The sequence below is a fragment of the Humulus lupulus genome, chromosome 9 (assembly GCF_963169125.1).
Source record: "Humulus lupulus chromosome 9, drHumLupu1.1, whole genome shotgun sequence".
Classification (NCBI taxonomy): domain Eukaryota; kingdom Viridiplantae; phylum Streptophyta; class Magnoliopsida; order Rosales; family Cannabaceae; genus Humulus; species Humulus lupulus.
In genome coordinates this window covers 151,429,805-151,449,204 of record NC_084801.1, presented here as the reverse complement: position 1 = coordinate 151,449,204, position 19,400 = coordinate 151,429,805, and the positions used below count along the sequence as shown (strand labels likewise).

Genomic DNA, 19,400 nt, shown 5'->3' with positions numbered 1-19,400 from the left:
TCGTTCTATAGGCATCATCCAATCGCTGAGACAATCCTTTCTACTAGGATTCATCTCTTTCTCTAGGATTACCTTGATCTCTGTATTAGATATTTCCACTTGACCATTTGTTTGAGAGTGGTAGGCTGTAGCAATCTTGTGTTTCACACTATATTTTGCTAACAATGCTGCCAAAATCTTGTTGACAAAGTGGGTGCCTTCATCACTTATAAGCGCCCTTGGTGTGCCAAAACGGGTGAACACATGCTTATGTAGGAACTTCATGACCACCTTGGAATCATTAGTAGGACTTGCCACTGCCTCAACCCACTTAGAGATATAGTCAACCGCCACCAAGATATACAAATTTCTGAATGACTAAGGAAAAGGCCCGATGAAGTCAATTCCCCAAACATCGAACAATTACACTTCAAGGATGCTATTCAAAGGCATTTCACTCCTTGTTGAAATATTTCCAACACATTGGAGGCGGTCACATCTTTTAACAAAGTCACGAGCATCCTCGAAGATAGAAGGCCAATAGTACCCCGATTGAAAAACCTTAGCTATTGTGCTTTGCCAACCAAAATGTCCACCATAAGGAGTGAGCTGCTGCCTATTCAAATCAAGTGGTTGTAAACCACTCACCAAATAGTTGACAAAATCAACATACCATGGTGTATTGACTTGGTTCACAACCAACAATTGCTCATTGGGGAATGTCTCTTTAATGGGCCCTTCACCTTGCTTTTCACTACGAGCTTCAAGTATAGACAAATGGTCAGCCACTTGGTTCTCCGTTCCTTTTCTATCACGAATTTCGAACTCAAATTCTTGGAGAAGCAACACCCATCGAATAAGTCTTAGCTTAGCATCCTTCTTGGAAATTAGATACTTGATCGTTGAATGATCAGTGAAAACCACCACTTTAGTCCCCACAAGATAAGCTCAAAACTTGTCAAAATCAAACACCATCGCCAAAAGTTCTTTCTCAGTGGTGGTATAGTTCAATAGAGCATCGACTAATGTCTTGCTTGCATAATAAATGGAATGAAAAACCTTCTCTTTTTGCTGCCCAAGTATGGCACCCACAGCAAAGTCACTAGCATCGTACATCAATTCAAATGGAAGAGACCAATCCAGAGCTACAATGATGGGTGCGGTGATAAGAGCTTTCATCAAAGTCACAAATGCTTCTTGACACTCCTTGGTGAACTCAAATGCTCGATTTTGCTTAAGTAAGGAACAAAGAGGCTTATAAATCTTTGAAAAATCTTTTATAAACCTCCTATAGAAGCACGCGTGTCCCAAAAAGATTTTAATCCCCTTGACTGTAGTAGGTGGTGGTAATTTTTCAATGACTTCCAGCTTTGCTCTATCCACTTTTATGCCCTTGTTAGAAATTCTATGGCCCAACAGAATGCCTTCCTGCACCATGAAATGGCATTTTTCCCAATTGAGTACCAAGTTCATTTTTTCACATCTCGCCAAAACTTGCTCCAAGTTAGCCAAACAAGTGTCAAAGGACTCACCAAATACTGAAAAATCGTCCATGAAGACTTCAAGAGACTTTTCAACCATATCTAAAATTATCGCCATCATACAACGTTGGAAAGTGGTTAGAGCATTACACAGCCCAAATGGCATCCTTCTAAAGGAAAAGGTGCCATAAGGACAAGTAAAGGTAGTCTTCTCTTGGTCTTCCGGCGCGATGGAAATCTGATTATAGCCTAAATACCTGTCAAGGAAACAATAAAACTCCTTTTCAGATCAAGCATTTGATCAATGAATGGCAGCAGGAAGTGGTCTTTCCGAGCACCCTTATTCAGCATCCGATAGTCAATACAAACACGCCACCCCGCCACTTGTCTTGTGGGAATTAACTCATTATTTTCATTAGCCACCACCGTGACTCCACCTTTCTTAGGAACACACTGAATCATGCTAACCCAAGAACTATCTGAAATTGGGTAAACAATTTCATAATCAAGCCACTTAATTATCTCTTTTCTAACCACTTTTTTCATGATATTATTAAGCCTTCGCTGCTACTCAACATAATTATTACGGCAATCCTCCAACAGAATTTTAGGCATACAAAATGAGGGACTTATACCCTTGATATTCGCCATGGTCCAACCAAAGGCCCTTGTATATTTCTTCAAAACAGCTAGCAACAAATGCTCTTTTTCAGCTCCTAACTTGGCTGAAATAATCATAGGAAAAGTCTCATTATCTCTTAAATTGGCATACTTCATGTGATTAAGAAAATGCTTCAACTCTAATTTTGATGGCTCTTGAATAGAGGGCTTAAGAGGCTCAATGACTCAAAAGTCCTCCTAAATTTAGCAAAGGGTTGCTTTGACTCCACCCATGTAACTTGGCTTTCTTCCTCTTCACTTAAGTCTTCAAGTTCTTTAAGTGACCTCACCCCCATTCCATCTGTAAAAGCTTCCTTGTGGAACTTTTCAGCGACAATTGACTCAATTACACTCAGCCTAGAGTATTCATCAATCTCATTAGGAAACTTCATAGCGTTGAGCAAATTGAAAGTCACTTGTTGGTCATTCACCCTCATATAAATCTCCCCTTTTTGGGCCTCAGATTGATACTAGCCCCAAGTCACAAAGTGCTCTACAAACATCTCTACCACCAATAGAACAAGGAATTGTGAAGCTGCCCGGGTCTTTCAATTTAGGAGGAATTTTATTCTTTAATATAACACTACAACCTTCAATCAAAGCCACCGTATCAAATTCTCAAAGCCTCCTCTTCTTAGATAAAATATCCTTCAAAAACTTCACATAGTTGGGCATTTGCTCCAAAGCTTCCACTTACGGTATATTGATGTTAAGTTGTTTCAAAACATCTAAAAATCTCCGGAATTGACCATCTTGTTCCTGCTTTTGAAAACGCTGAGGAAATGGTGGAGGTGGCTTGCTCATAGGCTTCTCTATAGCATTTTCCTGAGGAATTGCTGCAGCAATTGCTTCAGGATCAGCATTTGAAATTTTCGAATTCACAGCTTTGTCTCCCTTGTCCACACTACTTTGGATTGAAGTGGGCTCGCTGTTTCTCTTACAATTATCCTCAGTCAATTCCAGATTTTTACCACTCTTCTAGGTAACCACCTTGCAATGCTCCTTACCATTTTTCTTTGGATTTTTGGTATCACTAGGCAAGGTGCCTTGTGCTCTATTCCTTAGCTCATTAGCTAGCTTCCCCATTTGAATCTCTAGGTTCCTCAAGGATGTCGCTTGGCTCTGAATCACAACATAATTCTTGGCCATATATTCTTTGATTAAACGCTCCAAAGAGCTTGATTGAGACATTTGAGGAGGAGGTGGTTGAGCTCTTGGTTGTTGTTGAGAAAACCCTGGTGGATATGTAGGCTTGTTTTGCATTGGTGCTCCGCTTGAACTAGCTCCTTGACCCCCCCCCCCCCCCCATGAGAAGTTTGGATGCTGCCTCCACTCGGGATTATAAGAGTTCGAATATGGGTTATTACGGTTGGCATTTTGATTGCCCACATAGCAAACCAAAGCGGGATTCGAAGGGTTGTGCCTGTCTCCAGAATAAACACAAGATACATCAACAACTTGTCCCATAGCAACTAGTTGTACCATTCACCCCAAACTCATGTTCTTGAGAAGGTTAGTCATTGAAGAAACTTGAGCGGTCAAAGTTGTCAATGCATCCACTTCAAGTATACCAGCCACTATTCGACTAGTTGAGGCTCTAGCATTGGACCGTTGATAGTTTTTGCTAGCTATCCTCTCCAAAATCTCACAGGCTTCATTGTAGGACTTAGAGAGAATAGCCCCATTAGCTGAAGCATCTAACCATGCGAGTGGAAGAATTGAGCTCATTGTAGAAATTTCCATTTGAATAGAATGCAGAATCCAATGGTGTGGGCATTTCCTCAATAACTCCTTGAATCTCTCCCAAGCTTTACAAAATGATTCATCTTCCAGTTGCTGAAATGACATGATTTCATTGCGAAACTTGGAATTTTTGGTGGGAGGAAAGTACTTCATCAAGAATTTTTCAGCCAACATATTCCATGTCGTCACCAAATTGGGAGGAAGGGTGTTGAGCCAAGCTCTAGCTCGATCCCTCAAAGAGAAAGGGAACAACTTCAACCTTAGGGCCTCGTCACTCACTCCTTGTAGATTGAAAGAATCACTCACCTCCAAAAATGAACGAAGATGAAGGTGAGGATCCTCAGTAGGCAGCCCACTAAAATGACCCACTATTTGCAACAGTTGGAACATAACGGGCTTTAACTCGAATTGGGGTGCTTGAATTTTAGGCCTAACAATGCCCGGATTGATCTCATTAAACATGGGGGCAGCATACTCCCTTATGGCTCTCTCTTTATCATCAGCCATAGCAATTGTGTTAGTGACATTATTAGCACCCTCAACTCCTTCAACCTCTTCAACCATATTAAGGCGACATTGAGGCCGTTGTTCACTTAGTCTTCTTCTAACTGTTCGTTCAATCTCAGGGTCAATAGGAGCTAGTTCAATGTCTTCTTGCTCGTTCATACAGTATATCACCTGAGGAAACACATAAGCAAGCAACAAGGTCAACTCAACAATGAAAAAAGTAAATTGCAAGTAATTGATATTACAAAAATTTATAATTCCAATCCCCAGCAATGACGCCAAAAACTTGTGATAAATTTATATTCGATTTTAAATACGCAAGTGCACATAATCACACAAGTAATATAATGATAAGTAGATCGTCTCCACAGGGATTGCAAAATAGAAAAATAAGCAAAACAATTACTAAACTTAAAAGTACTAAAAATCAAATGGGTTGTTTTTAGGCTAAAAAAATATACAAGAGATGGAAATACTGAAATTGAAACTGAACTGAACAAGAAAATTGAAGGAAAATATATAGATTGTAAAATGGACTTGAATTATTGATTCCCCCTATATTAATCATCTTGAACAGATTGTGGCAGCAATACTCTTCCAAAACTCACAAGTTAACAAGAATTCATTAAACATTGATAAAACTTTCCCAAATTTTTTGACATTATTTCTTCTACCTAATTAAACATATTCCTATGCCAAATCATATTTAAGAATGCAAACACAAGGCAAATAACACATCCCTATGTTACTTACTGACATAATTTAACCTAGATTATGACTTGTGTCATCCCAGTTCTTCCCATTACATTTAACCTTTCCAACATTCAACATAATTAAATATCTTGCTATTGCTGGCCAAACAACAACAAGAAATTAATATAAGCACACTTGAATGAACAAGAGAGATTTTACTAAAAGAAAGTGCAACAAATTACTAGAGTATAAAATAGGGTTCATCAACAATTCAAGCCACCTAAAAATTAGTTCATGGCTGAGTTAATAAAAATTAATCCACAATCAAAACAGCCCATAATATTCAGATTCAGAAATCACTTAGAAAATATAAAAATGGAGTTTAGGAATAGAAGAAAGAACAAATCCAAAATAATGCGTGAGCTCTCTTTTTCGTTCTCCTTCTTCTTGCTGATTTCTGGTTCTCCTTACTTCTTCTTGCTGGTTTTTCCTTCCGAAAATGGTTGTTCTCCCAATATTTTGGTTGAAGCCTCTCTACGTATATTCTAGGTTTCCTCCTTTTAGCCCTAAATGTACAATATTGCCCTTCCTTGTAAAAACGTGAGTCTCTTCTTTTCTTTTGTCATTTTCCACCAATTTTTGACTCATGCTTTATGTACTAGCCACCTCAGCCACTATTCCAGCTCACCCATTGACTTGCCACGTGTTCTAGGTGCCCAAAAACTGTCTGATCAAAATGCTTAAACAAAATCTGCTTTGCTACTCCAAAACTTGCTGATTCAGCCATCAAAAATTCAATTTAGACAGTTTCACATGTTAGTTCATTCTTTGTACAAATATCTATCCATGAAACTACTATCTTCAACCCATTAGCTATTAAAAACTACAAAAATAATTAAACTTAATTAAGATCATAAAAAACACCCAAGTTAGCTACAAAAGCTAAAAATAAACTAAAATCACCCACGATTTTTTCACAATTATAAGCTCGAAAGCACATGGAATAACTCCTTATTCAAGAGTTATCAAACACCTTTACTAAGATGTCTATCAACATCAATAATCTGAATCTAATTCACTTGCATCGCATATGCTTAGTAAACCATACTAGTAACCATTCATTAAAGATTTATTACTTTAATATGTTACTGACTATTTTATTCATTATATATGATCTTAATTCTCTCGTACTAATACAAGATCATATTCTTATGAGTGAGTAAGGAATATTCTTTATATTATAATATAATTAAGTCAAATAGTAATTATAGCATTCAAATATAATAAGATTGTACTTTTATTTAAATCAGTATAAGGTATTTTACATACTTTTAGGGCATTATTCCTAGGACAAAAAATGGTGTTATTTATTTGATCATATCTCTATTCTTGAGTCCATGCTCTTATGTTCTCAAGTTGACGAAAAGTGGCGTCAATAGTCTGGTGCTTTCATTGAGAGAGCAGATTTAAGAGAAAGAGGTTCAATCTGACGAAATTTACAAACGAAACCTTTGGTGAAATCCTCTTTGACATACCTCCAAATTCGATAAATGCTAGATCAATCCACCTATTTGTTTGTACCTAATCCTTCTGCGGCTCAATTATTTATTGTAAGAAAACACGCAGTAATTTTGTAATACCATCACGAATGACCACAGCGGCGGAATGAAAGGCTACCTACGACGGAAACTCTATTAATCTATAAAGAGTGATAAATAAGCTATTTGGAACCCTAATTTCATAAATCAATTTATAGAATGAATGGGTATTACAATGTGGCTTGTACACCTAAAAAAATATGTCTGTTCGCTCACCTATCCATAGCAAACATGAACAGAAACTATGCAAAGAAATTGGAGCCAGTAATGAGAAATTTTTTTTGTGCATCTCTGTTAAATGTAATTTGTTCATTTAGGCATTCATACATATAACATGTTCGATCACAGTTACATAGAAAGGATGAACATGAATCCAAGCGAAGAAAATTAGCAAGGTGTGGCTTGTTTCAACGTTGGTTCAGGTCTTCAACCCCAAGAGAAAAACTGTTTGCCCATGCATTCGAACAAGACTAAATGAGTATGGCTCAAAAGATTTGCCACACTCAAGTTTCATTTCAATCATCCAAACACGATAGTGAAGCTTCGAGAGGATTGGCACACATATTCAAGCTAACTTTTACAAGTCATTCGAGGTGGATCTATTAATTTATCTCCGAGCAATTTTTCAAGCAAACCAAATAAGATCCTATTCAGTCATTTTAGCCTATACTAAGCGAACAGGAAAGGAAGATTATGCTCAAAATATTTTTATGTCACTACAAAAACGTTGTTCGCAAGTGTGAGGTGTAACACCCTGGATAACCAAGGTCGTTACACTGTGTGATTATAAAGGTGCAAGACTTGTTAATCAAGTCATATTGTTGAAAACGTTCGCATTTAGGTTAGGGTTAAAATATTTTGTTCATAAACAAAAAACCTCTCATTAAAATAAATGTTTAATACATGGGATCCCAAAATATATTTTAAAGGACAGTTTACAAAATTTCAAAGTTTAGGTACAACCTCAAGCCACTCTAATGGCAAAATAGACACTTTAAGTCCTATTGTCCCTATACCACTCCTCGGCCATGGCGGCTGATCAGCTGACTATGTACATTCTGCCCCAGAGCTCTCTAACTCAAGACTGGTCCACTTTTCCATTGCCTTTACCTGCACCACATAGCACCCATGAGCCAAGGCCCAGCAAGCAATCCATAATACAGAGCATAAATGATAATCAACAGTAAGATAATTCACAAATCACCAATCTGCAAACCAATAATCAATCATCCAGATAATAAGCATGCCATAATCATCCGATTAATAACAATAAACATATCACACAATATCCAGGGCCGACGTCCTTAGGCTGCACCCTATGATTGTCCCACTGACTCCGGCTCGCTTAGGCCGAGCTCAGTGATTATATACTTAACCTCAGCTACCAGTGGTCGAGCCGCATCCTCTGCGCAAATAATGACTCTAACACTCTTAGGCCGTTTATCACATGTCCCCATGGAATAATACCATCTTATGACATCACATACAAGTATAGGGAGCTCTTAGTCCCAACATAACCACATAATCGGGTGCAGTTTCTTACGTTTGATTCTGAGCACTTTGGCTAATTGAAGTTACACTTGAGAACGATCCCGATCCGAGCCCTAGCGAACACCTAGACACATTCCATAAAGTAGAACCACCATTAAATCTCAATTCCGTAACCCAACTTCGGAACCAACCTCGAGCTCTCGTTAAGCCCAATTCCACCAAACGGGGTGGTGGAATCAACCCTCGAGCCCTCAAGCAAAAACCCTAAGAAAAATACCCAAATTCCATTTCTGGAGGCAGGGTAGCGCTACAGCGCCACTAGGTGGGCGCTATAGCGCTACAAATAGAGAAAAACGCCCCCAGGAAACCAAACATAGCATTGTAACACTCCAATGCTAGGGCTATAGCGCTACAATCAGCAACATGCAATCCTTTGGTTTTTCCTTCAAACTTCACCAAGCCAAAGATCCACCAAACCACTCCAAATCTTATCCAACCCCAAAATTGACCTTACAACTCACTATAACTCAACCAAATTAACCCATCAACATCAAAAACCTAGCTAAAAGCATCATCAAATACATAACCCAAACTTGAGCTCAAAAGCTCAAGAACATCCTCAGAAAACCAGAAACCCAGAACTTCAATGTTAGAATTGGTTACCTTAGTTGAGAGAATTCAACCTTAGGTTGTCTTCTATGCCCTTCCAGCCTTTAGTTCCTTAAATCCCCAAGCTCTAGTCCCTTGATTTCCATCCAAAACTCAAAATCAGAATCAACTTTTTCAAATTCAGAAAACTCAGACCAAACATTTAAACCTTACCTTAACTTGAGCTAAATCCAGTTGAACTTCTAGCCATTGCAAGGATCAAAGTCCCAAGACCTTGCCTAGACTTTTCCCTAAGTTTTAAAATCCATAAGAAATGGTGAGGAATAGGCAAACCGTGTGGGAGAGAAAGAGGTAACTTAGGTGTTCTGTTTTTTCTTCTTTCCATCTTTCCTTCAGCTTCTAACTTTTTCTACAACTTCCACTAAGTCTAAAAAGCAGAATAACCCTTATCCCCTTTCAACCATCAAAAGACCATTTTGCCCTCCCAAATAAACCTAAGTCTTTAATCATTCTAAGGGCATTTTGGTCATTTGCTCCCAATTCTCGCTAGCTCCTCAGGTGTCCCTAATATTTAGTACTAAATTCCCGTCATCTAACCAATCACCAACTATATTCCCTAAGGTCTATAAATCTCCAATATATTTCCCAGATTCCCAAAAATACCCCCAGGCTCTCTCGAGTCGAGTATAAGCCCCCGTTGTGACTATTTCGCTAAACATCTCACTAGGATCTCCTCGAGCCACCAGCTGCAAATCTATATCCACATAATAATGTGGTCTCAAAAATTTATCAAAAATAATCACGTTAATGCCCTCAACGGGCCAAAATTATGAATATGCCCTTATAATCTAAACAGGGTCTACATGCATACTAATACTCATAATCATGCACCACATATATCCAAATAATCATATAACCATGCTTATCACATAATCATGCATTGAATCATTTAAATCACACATAAACCAATTATGCCCTCCCAGCACACTAATCAAGGCCCTTAAGCCTTATTAGTAATTTTGGGTCGTTACAAGTATCCCTTCCTACTGAGAATTCATCCTCAAAATTTTACCTGAATAACTCAGGATATTGATCTCGCATCGCTGACTCAAGCTCCCAGGTCGCCTCCTCGACCCTACTATTCTTCCATAATACTTTAACCAGAGGAATTTTCTTGTTCCCTAGAACCTTATCCTTCGATCTAGAATCTGAACCGGTCGCTCCTCATAAGACAAATCTATCTGAAATTCCAAGACTTCATACTTCAACACATGTGTCGTATCTGAGACGTGCTTCCGCAGCATAGAAACATGTAAAACATCTTGAACTCCCGACAGTGATGGTGGCATAGCTAACCTGTAAGCCACATGTTCGATCCTCTCCAGGATCTCAAAAGGTCCACCAAATTGAGGGCTTAGCTTGCCCTTATTCCAAAACCTCCTCACCCCTCGCAGTGGTGAAACTCGCAGAAACACATGGTCCCCAACCTGGAACTCCACGTCCCTACGCTTAGGGTCAGCCTAGCTTTCCTGCCTGCTCTGTTAGGCGAGCATTCGAGCTCGGATCTTCTCAATCGCCTCATTCGTCTTCTGAACCATATCGGGCCCCAAATACTTCCTCTCACCCATCTCATCCCAATGAATGGGTGATCTACATCTCCTCCAATATAACATCTCATATGGAGCCATTCAAATTGTTGACTGATAATTGTTGTTATATATAAACTCAATCAACAAAAGGTACTTACTCCAAGATCTCTCAATGTCGATCACACATGCCCTAAGCATATCCTCTAACACCTAAATTTTCCTCTCAGACTATCCATCAGTCTGAGGATGGAAGGCTGTGCTGAACTTCAACTGCATCCCCACAGTCTTCTGCAAACTACCCAAAAATTTGGAGGTGAAGACAGGGTCCCAATCGGACACTATAGACTTAGGAACCCCATGGGGACGTACTATCTCCTTCACATACAACTCTCCATACTGATCCATTGTATATGTTGTCTTCACTGGGAGAAAATGAGCTGACTTGGTGTATCTGCCCACTATCACCCACACCGATTCATGAAGCCCTACTGTCCTGGGTAATCCTCCCACAAAGTCCATTGTAATATCTTCCTATTTCCACTCGGGAATACCAAAAGGCTAAAGCAATCCCGCTGGTCGCTGATGCTCAGCTTTCACCTGCTGACAGGTCAAACATCTGGCCACATATTCCACCACATCCTTCTTCATCCCGGGCCACCAGTACAACGTCCGTAGATCCCGACACATCTTCGTGGTACCGGGATGAAGTGAGTACAGCATAGTATGCGACTCATCTAATATCTCTCGTCTGATCCCCACATCTGCTGGAACACAAATCTGACCCCGATACCGTAGAACACCAACCTCAGAAATAGAATAGTCCTTAGCTACCACCGCTAAGACATTCTCTCTAACCTCCTGTAGCTGTGGATCTACCAATTGACCCTCCTTAATCCGCTCTAGCAAGGTCGACTGCAAAGTAATGTTGGCTAATCGACCCACTACCAGTTCTATCCTCGCCCTAGTCATCTCATCAGCCAACTCTCTGGAAATCTGTGTGGAACGAAATAACTGCCCCAAGCCTCTTTGGCTCAATGCATCCACCACTACATTGGCTTTTCTTGTGTGGTAAAGAATGTCACAGTCATAGTCCTTTACCAATTCCAATCAATGCCTCTACCTCATGTTCAAATCCTTATGGGTGATGAAGTACTTCAAACTATTGTGGTTGGTGTATATTTCGCACTTCTCTCCATACAGATCATGAATACCACCGCTGTCAATTCTAGATCATGGGTAGGATACTGTTGCTCTTACTCCTTCAACTATCATGATGCATAAGCTATAACTTTCTCATTCTGCATCAACACATAGCCCAAACCCAACCTTGACAGATCGCAATAAACCACAAACTTTCCTTCCTCCAAAGGGAGACTCAGCAAAGGTGCAGTAATAAGTCGTCGCTTTAATTCTTGAAAACTGTTCTCACACTTGTCTGACCAGACGAACTTTAAATTCTTCCATTTCAATTCTCTCATCGGTGTTGCAATCTTCGAGAACCATTCCACAAATCTTCTGTAGTAACCTGCTAACCCGAGGAAGCTCCAAACCTCTGAGGCGTTCCTTGGCCTCAGCTAATCTCTCACTGCCTCCACCTTATTTCCACCCGCACCAACAATATGTCCAAGGAATGTCACTTATGGTAGCCAAAATTCACACTTCTTAAATTTGGCGTACAACTGGTGCTCTCTTAACCTCTGTAGGACCTGTCGAAGATGTAGCTCGTGCTCTGCCTCTGAACTGCAGTACACTAAGATGTCGTCAATGAAGACAATAACAAACTGATCCAAGAAGTCCATGAACACCCTGTTCATTAAGTCCACAAAAGTCGCTGGGTCATTGGTCAAACCAAACAACATGACTAGAAAGTCATAGTGCCCATACCTCGTTTGGAAGGCCATCTTCGGTATATCCTCGTCCTTGTTCCTCAGCTGGTGATAGCCAGATCGAAGATCAATCTTTGAGAATACTGTCTTTCCCTGAAGCTGATTGAACAACTCGTCAATCCTTAGAAACGGATACCGATTCTTGATAGTCACCTTGTTCAATTACCTGTAATCTATACACATCCTCAAAGTCCCATCCTTCTTCTTCACAAACAAAACTGGAGCACCCCATGGCTAGTAGCTCGGCCTGATGAACCCCAAATCCCGAAGCTCCTGTAACTGTATCTTCAATACCTTCAGTTCTACTGGTGCCATTCTATATGGTGCCCTCGACACTGGCTCTGTCCCTAATGCCAACTCAATACCAAACTGAATCTCCCTGTGTGACGGCAACCCTGGTAAATCCTCAAGGAATACATCCAAGAACTCACAAACCAATATGGTCTCCTTCGACCCTGCTAGCAACACCCTGGTAGAATCCACCACACTAGCCAGGAAACCTATACATCCTCCCTGTAATAAGTCCCTGGCTCTCAATGTTGATATCATGGGTATGCAGGGTCCATATACCGGACCCATGAAAACAATAGGATCATCTCCCTCACGTTCGAAGGTCACCATCTTCTTTCTATAATCAATAGTAGCTCCGTATCTAACCAGCCAATCCATGCCCAAAATCATGTCAAAGACCTCTATACCCAACCCTATCAAGTTTACTAATAACTCCCTACCATCAACCATCACTGGCAATGCTCTAATCCACCATCTAGAAACTACTAGTTCTCCTGTAGGCAATATAGTTCCAAACCCCACAGTATAGTACCCACTACGTCTACATAGTCTATCAATCACCTTACTATAAACAAATGAATGTGTAACACCAGAGTCAATCAATACAGTAAAAGGAGAGCCAGCGCTAGAAAGCTAACCTGTCACCACGGAGGGACTAGCCTCGGCCTTTGTGTGTCAGGGTGAACACTCAAGCTGGAGTCAAGCTGCCAACTTCCTTGCTTTTCCTTTCTTCACTGTTGGGCAGTCCTTCTTGAGGTGTCCCACCATCCCACACACATAATAGGCTTTGGCCCGACATTCATCCGGATGGCGTCTTCTGCACCTCGTGCACTCAGCATAGCTCCTCCATGTATTACCGCCTCCCTGGCGGCCACACTGAGTACCCCGACTTCTCCTATCAGGCCCAGCAGCACTCGAAGTGTCAGGGGTCTTCCTTTTCAGATCATTGGGGCCTCCGCCCCTATCAGACCCAGAGTATGGAGGCACCGCTCTGCGGCCCTCCCGTCTTTCTGCACTCTCCCTCCAGATCTTGTTCTCTGCTTCCTCACTGGTAAGAGCCTTCTCAACAGCCTGGCCATAAGTTTTCCCCCCAGCTACTATTGTAATCCTCACATCTCGGGCTATCATAGCATTAAGTGCTCTGATGAACCTGTCCTACCTAGCCGCATCAGTAGGCACAAGATCTAGTGCGAACTTCGTGAGTCTGTTGAATTTCAAGGCATAATCTGTAATTGTCATGTTTCCCTGAACCAATCCCACAAATTCATTAACCTTCCCTGCCCTGATGGCAACATTATAATACTTCTGGCTGAACAAATCCTTGAATCCATCCCAACTCAAAGTAGTAACATCCCTGGTATGTGTTTCCACTTCCCACCAAATGCGGGCATCCTTTTTCAACATATATGTGGCATAGGCCACTCTGTCATGACCCTTTACCCTCATGAAATCTAAAATGGCAGTAATCATACTCATCCACTGTTCAGCCTTTAGTGGATCTGGTCCTCCCTCAAAAATTGGAGAATACTAATGGTACTCGGATCGAATATCAATTTTCGAGAATACTGCTGCCCCTTGCAGTTGATCAAAAAGGTTGTCTATCCTAGGCAAAGGATATTTATTCTTAATGGTGACCTTATTGAGTTCTCGGTAATCAATTCACATCCTCATACTCCCGTCCTTCCTTTTCACAAATAAGATTTGTGCTCCCCATGGAATGGCTAGGTCTTATGAACCTTTTGTCCAACAACTCCTGTAGCTGGTTCTTAAGTTCCTTTAACTCTGCTGGCACCATTCGATAGGGTGCTTTAGAGATCAGTGCTATTTCTGGTGCAAGCTCGGTTAAAAACTCAATTTCTCTGTCCGAGAGTAATCCTGGTAATTCCTTGGGAAACACCTCTAGAAACACACAAATAATATGTACAATTTCTGGCTTTAGTTTTGACTCCTTGGACTTATCCACCACACTAGCCAGGAACGCCAAACAACCATGCTGCATCATATTCCATGCTTCCAATGCAACTATTATGGGTGTCCGAAAACTCGTTACTTCGCCTCTAAAGGAAAAGACCTATCCTTTTTTTTTCCAACACTCTACGCTCTTCTTCTGACATTCTATCGTAGCCCCATGTTTGGATAACCAATCCATGCCAAGTATGATGTGATAATCTTGTATACTTAGTTCTATAAGATCTGTTGGGCACTCCCTGCCCTCTACCATTACAGGTGTTCATGGTAACCACTTATTTGACAATATCATATCTCCCGATGGCAACATGGTACATATTGTACCAGATATAAGGAGCTAACCTGTACGACGATGTTGCTGTTGGCTGCTTCATTCTGGGTTAAGGCGAAAACCCTTGCTGGCACAAGATTGTTGTTGTTATTTTGTCTCGCCTTCCATTGTGGGCAATTCTTCCTCAAATGTCCTGCCTGACTGCACTTAAAACATTTATTGGTACTAGCCTGGCATTCTCCTGGGTATCTTTTTGAGCATTTAGGACAGATAGGATGCTCTACTCAGTTGCCTTGATGGTTCCCTCGGTTCTAGTCATTGAAGCGATTGTTGTGGTTGCTGTGGTTCTGAGGGTTGTGATTGTTGTTATTCATGGCTGGAGGTCTGGGTCTCTTATCAGCGCCACTGTTCTACCCTTCATTAGCCTTTCTTTTGTTGCCCTTGTTGATGCCCTTGTTTCGATAGTTCTCTCTTCTGGCAGCATTATCCTTCCATATCCATTCTTCCAAATGTTCGGCTTCAAGTGCTCTATCCAGTACTTCTGCATAACTGACCACTTCAGCACTGGTCATCATAATGTCCCTTGCGATCAAATGTTTGAGTCACCTTACCAACCTTTGGACTCGCAGAGTTTCAGTTGGCGCCACTTCAGGAGCAAACTTCGCCAACCTATCGGACTTCTGTGCATAGTCAGTGATAGCTAGGTTCCCTTGTACCAGAGTTACGAACTCGTCATCCTTGGTTGCTAGCAAGGCTGCATTGTAATACTTCTTACTGAAAGCCTGGACGAATTCTACCCAAGTCACGGGTCTGTTTAATTACATCCCACCAAATCCATGCATCCATCTTAAGTAAATAAACTGCACAGGAGACTCTTTGGTGATCATTTAACTCCATATGATCGAAATTAGCCTCAACCGATCTTAAAAAATCCTCTGCCACCATTGGATCAGCTTTCCTTTCAAAAGTTGGTGGGGCTTGTTTTCTGAAACGTTCATACACTGGCTCGAAACCATAGGTTACTGGTAGTGCTGCAGGTAGTGGTATTGGCGGCTGAGGTTGCGCCACTGATACTTTAGGTACTTAGGGCGTTTGGGGTGTTTGTCTAACATGTGCTAATTCCTCAACTCGCAGCCTCAACTGTTCTCTTAACCTTGCTACCTCTTCGTCCAGGTCCATAGATGGTGCTGCTGGAGTTGTAGGTTGAACTGATGGCATTTCTACGTCAGGGGTTGTCGTGGTTTCAGACCTTGTGGAGACACCCTTTCCCTGCCTCTTCCTCTTCCCTTCCCTCCTCTTCCTCTAGTCAACATAATGAGATTCTAAGGCAATCAAAGGAAAATCACAAGTTAGGGATAGTTGTATGACAGTTTGATAGATATTTGCAAAGTCATAAATTCAAACCACATCATTTAGAATTTGCAACAAAATAAACCATACCATTCAAAATGTTTAATTTATTCCAAAATTTAAACTATTCCAAAAAGTGTTTAAAGACCAAAACATAAATCTCTTAAGGTCTTAGAAAATATCCCATCTTATTTATTAGCACCCCATGTAACGATTACGCAATGGACTCTAGTCCTCAACGATGGACTCGTCCCCTGAATTGTAATCAAAGACGTTTTCTGGAATGTGAATATAGTTGGGAGTACTCGCCATTATCTCCATCCTAGCAGTCAAACGTGGTAAAGTTCAAATTACTTCCTCAATTGCCAATTCTCCTTCCACATCATGTACCATCTCCACACGCTCCAATATTCCGCCGTCATCCGTCTTTACTAACACCAGCTCCAGACGACTAAATTGTAATTTTCCAAAAAATTGCAAATTACGAACTCCATGGTACTAAACTCTAAGTCATCTTGCTCAACGTCATTCCATGATCGAGCCAATTGATGAAGGGCCTCCAAGTACATCGAAAGTGCTTCCCCCAAAACCCAATATTTCTCTATGGGCCATAGCAAGGCTTCTCTTTTGTTCATGATCCCCTGAATGCGATCACAAACCACCTTTGTTGTTTTCAAAACTGCTATCTGCCAATCGTAGGGATCCTCCTCAAGCTGGACCTTGGGTATTGCGCGAATCTCCTTGAGTAGTTGTTTCTTAGTAGTTTTCAAAATAGGAGGCATCTTACTATACTACTGTTTACGAAACTATAAAATTAAATAAAACAGCAACAAGTAATAACACATAAACAAATACTTACGACGCGGTGAGGTGAGATTTTCCCGTCTTTAGCGTGTATGGGGAGGGTCCTTGGAAATATGGATGACCCTGTAACGACCCGAATTTGCTAATCGGGCTTAGGGCCTTGATTAGTGTGCCTAGAGGGCAATAAATGATTTAATATGCTAATATGTGGATTTATGTGAATATATGATAATGATGCATGTTTAGTTGAGTTAAATGTGCATGTGGGCCCCGTCTGGATATTAGGGGTATAAGTGTGATAAATGTGATATCTGTTATATATATGTGATATGTCTGTGCAGCACGATCTGAGACGGTTCTGGGGAGCGGTTAGCCAGAGAGTCACAACGGGGTTGAGATTCCGACTCGTGGCGAGTCGAGGGGTAGTTTGGGTTCTAGGTGTGTTATGGGATTATCGGGATATGAAAATAAATATTTTGAGATATATTTGAGGATAGAATGTCTAGGAGGGAATATTGGGGAAATTTACCATTTCGCCCTCGGGGACGTTTTGGTACCCCGAGCCTTGAGGTAACCCTATAGATTTAAGTTAAGTAAAAAAAAAGGAAGAATTATTTAGAAAATTTGGGAAACCGACATTAGCTTTCTCCCCCAGCTGAAGACAATTCTTATCTCTCTCTCTTTCATTCTCTAAGAAAAACTCAAGGAAATTCTGGTGTAAGCTAGCTTAAGCAAGGAATTGGGCTGAGAAAACTTAGGGGCTAAAAGCTTGAGGATTAAGGATCAAACTCAGGGACTAAGCTCTGCAAAGGTAAGCTTTAATTATAAAAATTATGTTGAGAATAGTTGTTGGTTTGTTAGAGTGTGCATGTTAGTTAAGCTTGATCTGTTTTTGGGGATTCTAGCTGAGTTTTGGAGCAGATTTTGTTGGGTTTAGATGTTGATACTGAGCTGGATGTTTGTGTTGATTATCTGGGTTTGTTAGATAAGCTTTGAGTGAGTTAGCTTGAGGAAAATGCAGGGAAGGTGATGGAAATTCTGGGTTTGGAGGTGAGGGCCGCGGCCCTAGAAGGGGCGCGCCGCGGCCCGTGTGCATGCGCGACCAACGGAGGCCGAGGAGTTCATGCGTGCAGCGGCGCTTGGTGCGCGCGCCACGGCCCGTGTGGTTATCAGTGGGAAGCTAGCCTCTGTTTCGAGGCTAGCCGCAGTGCTTGAGGGTGGGGCCATGGCTCTTAGTGCTATTCTGTGTTTTAAGGGTGTTTAGGCTTGGGAACTCAATGGTTAAGGCTCGGGTTGGATTTTATCACCCGGATTGATAGAATTCAAGGTCCCGGAGGTTAGGGTTATGGCTCAAAGTTATTAATTGGATTAGAACTTGATGGATGGATGTTGTTAACGTGTTGTGACTAGGGTTTCGGCGAGGCTCAAGTTAGAGGACTGTGCTCGGGACATCGGTGCATGGAGAGCTCGGGACTCAGGTAAGAAAACCCTTGTTCCCATAGAGCTTGTATGCAGGGCTGAGCCCAATGTGTTTGAATAGAACTGGTGTCCAGGGCTGAGCCTAATGTGTTTGAACTGCGGGGCGTAGCCCTTTAACTGAATTTGCTAGAACTCTGTATTTGCTTGCTATGCTATGAATGCTATTGTGTAAATGTTCGGCAGAAGTCGGGAACGGTGTAGGCCGAGGACGGCAAGGGCCGTGAACGGCAGGGGCCGGGAACGGCGTTAGGCACGTTGAGTGTAAGGCCGAGTATGGTAAGGGGCCGGGAGCAGCGTAGAGCACTTGGAGTGCGAGTTGCCAGGGCGAGTCCCTAAAGGATATCTGGGATATCCTCACGGTATGGACCGTGAACCCAGGGATTAGTAAACGCCTGGGACGGCTAGGCCGTACATGTTTATCCCATTGGTGTCCTGTTTATATGCTTGATATATGTGTTGCATATGCTATCTATTTGTGGGTTTTCTTGCTGGGCTTCAGCTCATAGATGCTCTGTGGTGCAGGTAAGGGTAAAGGGAAGGCCAACCAACCATGAGTGTAGCAGGCGTGAGGAGGCGTGTACATGTTTGGCCAGCCTAGCTGCCACAGCCAGAGGATTTTGGGAGATGCTTGTAAATAAACCTAGATTTTGTCATTTAGTCGACTTGGTTCAGTTTATATAGTGTAAATGTTTCTAAACTGTATTTTGGGATCCCAAGTGTAAAACGTTTATGATTTTCTATGGGAAGTATTATTTCTAAAGTTTTTTCTCTGTTTATGGCTTAATTACACTATTTGACCTAGAACCTCGATTAGCGAGTTGAAAGCACGTTTTTAAACTCACTTAGTAACGACTCTAAGGAAGTAGGGCGTTACAGACCGTCTCCGATACCATTTGTAAAAACGCCCTAATCTAATGCTTTATAAATCATTCACATATTCATAGGTTCATAAGAGAAAATCCACTTATTATAACAATCCCAGTGGGGTCTTGCTAAAAACA

General features: G+C 41.4%; 1 non-coding gene across 1 annotated transcript; it reads left to right on the top strand.

Annotated features, from left to right (window-relative positions):
• Positions 1-3,878: 3,878 nt before the first annotated feature.
• LOC133802968 (small nucleolar RNA R71) lies at positions 3,879-3,985 on the top strand. The gene has a single exon (XR_009877710.1). It is a non-coding gene; the product is annotated as a small nucleolar RNA R71 (small nucleolar RNA).
• Positions 3,986-19,400: the final 15,415 nt, after the last annotated feature.